This window comes from Nansenia antarctica (genome assembly GCF_963989245.1).
Source record: "Nansenia antarctica genome assembly, chromosome: 3".
Lineage (NCBI taxonomy): Eukaryota > Metazoa > Chordata > Actinopteri > Argentiniformes > Microstomatidae > Nansenia > Nansenia antarctica.
The window spans coordinates 68,020,377-68,022,876 of NC_137688.1; the positions used below are offsets into that span (position 1 = coordinate 68,020,377).

Consider the following 2,500-nt stretch of genomic DNA (forward strand, 5'->3'; position numbering starts at 1 on the left):
TACCTTGAAAAAATCCCATGGCACACCGCCATCCCAAATGTTACAAAATGATACATACAGTAGTAGCCTATCATATACGTAACATTATATGAACTTGTCGTTATACTCACTCAGTGCGAAGCCTGGCCCTGTATGTTGGCCATGTATGCGAGCCTTGCGCACAATTTGTCACTTGCAAGCAACTTTGCGTCATCACACTTCTCATCAGTTAAAACGGTTTTCAGCTCCTCCCGTAACTCAAACACGCGGGCCGGCACTTTTCCGCGGGACAATCATCGGACCGCCGTATGGAGCAATAACGTCTTATGCTGGGCTCCCGTCTCTTCACATAATGCTGCATATAAGCGGCTTTTCTTTTTTTTTTTTGAAATTTTCTTTTTATTGTCAATGGTCATTGGTTACAACAATCGTCATTACATTCAACATATCACAATCAACTCAGTTCCTATGACCAAAGTCTTTTTTTCTTTTTTTCTATTAAGTAAAGTAAAGACAAGACAAAACGAAAACAAAAACAAACAAAGAAAAAAGAAAAACAATAGCGAGTGAACTTTGGGAGCTTTTCTCTTACATATGATAGATTAGAATAGAAAATGATTCAAGAAAATAAACACAATTACATCACCCTCTCATGTTCTTTTAACAATTCAACAGAAATCTGACCTTACAGGTTTATAAGCGGCTTTTCAGAGGTCTTGTTTTTACAAAGTTTACCATACGAACAACAGCTATCTCCGCTGGTAAAGTCTCGGCAATAGCTGCTTGCTCCATCAGTGCAGACACTAACGCAGCTGTCCCACTGAAGTCCTCCCCTGTTGTTGTTTTTATGCAATGTCTTGCAAAAAAGAAATGTTCTGTGATTGTGTCTCCATCCACAAAGCGTGCATTGGCCAAGAGTTGAGCCAAGACTCAAGTTGCAAAGCAAACTGCCCACTGCCACGTATCTTCTCCAAAACAAAATTTTCAATGTCTGCAGACATGTCATCAATGCATCTGGCAATCGTCTTAATGAATGAATGAAACAATGTAGGTTATTTTTATCATCTTGGGGTATGGGCATACAATCGTTAGGTTTTTCAGTCACGTATTCACACACCCTCCTGTCAATCACCTGGAAGAGGCCGCTTTGCGGGCGGCGATACGCTTTTCTCCGACTGTTACCATTCTTAAGCCGATCTTTTTGGGCTCATCAACTTCTAACATTACACTCTGTAATATCATATTTCTTGGCTCCTCGACAGTTGTTTGATGCCTCTGCTTCATTGACCACCATGGTCTTAAAATTGGCATCGTAACTCCCCCTCTGTTGTTTGTTAACTTGACCAACCACTTGAGCCACTTTTTTCGAGCTGGTCCGAGTGTGTCTCTGCGGTGTCTCTCCGCGGGTGTGTGTGTGAGTGTGTCTCCATCTCTCCAGGCACCGTCACTGGGGTGTGTGTGAGAGGGAGAAACACGGTGGCTCGCGTGGGGAACAGTCTTTTGGCACCATACGTTGTTGTGAATTAATATTGACGTGTAAAAGTCTAGGGCGCGAATATAAGACGATGCAACTTTTTCAGACTTTTTTCCAGGGAAAAAACCCTGTCTTATATTCGGGTCAATACGGTAAGTGGAATTTGATAATTTCCCACGGCACATCTGATGATCTCTCACGGCACACTAGTGTGCCGCGGCACAGCGGTTGAAAAACACTGGACTAGAGGGTGGGAGGGAAGGAGGGAACATACTCCCGTAGTTTCCCGTAGTTGTTTTTCCGGGTTCAGAGCACGCTGGCGTCCGCGTTGTGACTGCCGCTTCTGTTTCCCGGTCCTGTCCTGTCTTCTTGTATCCTGTCTTTTTGTATCCTGTCTTTTTGTATCCTGTCCCGCCGACCTCCGCTGCGTTCCCCCTCGCCATCTTCCGCCTCCCACCGCCTTCACTACCGGACTGCAGTACTCACCGCCTTCACTACCGGACTGCAATACTCACCGCCTTCACTACCGGACTGCAGTACTCACCGCCTTCACTACCGGACTGCAGTACTCACCGCCTCATCGTTCCTGTCCCCCGGCTCTGTGTTGCCGACCGACCCGCTGCGCGCCGCTCTCAGACATCGCTGGCCTGGCCGTGCCGTGCTACTACCCTCGTCCCGGGAGGTAGCCACCGCTCCCTCCCCGGCTCGGGGGTTGCCATCTCCGCAGGTGAGTGTCGGTCCTTCCCAGCCTTCACTCACTGCTGCGCGATTTGGTCGCTGGCATGGCACGGCTAGGCTGGCCGGCCGCGCGGGTTCGGTCCCAGGCTGGCAATACTGACGACAACGGCAACGGCGGCACCGCCTGTCGTTTTGCCCTGGACTCCCGGCCATCTCACCTGCCCCCCACCTCCCCCTGCCCTTCTCTCGTCTCACCTACACTCACTGAACCACAACCATCGCCTCACTGCTGCTGCTGCCACCAAGGCAGGCATTCTCCGCTGCCGCCGCCACATCCATCGAGGCTCCCAGCAACATCAACACCGGACT

At 49.1% G+C, this 2,500-nt stretch overlaps 1 protein-coding gene across 1 annotated transcript in view; it reads right to left on the minus strand.

Annotated features, from left to right (window-relative positions):
* Positions 1-2,500, minus strand: part of LOC308154303 (sodium- and chloride-dependent creatine transporter 1-like) — a gene marked incomplete at both ends in the record, with an annotated part of 28,579 nt that overhangs the window by 7,771 nt on the left and 18,308 nt on the right. The window lies entirely within an intron of this gene.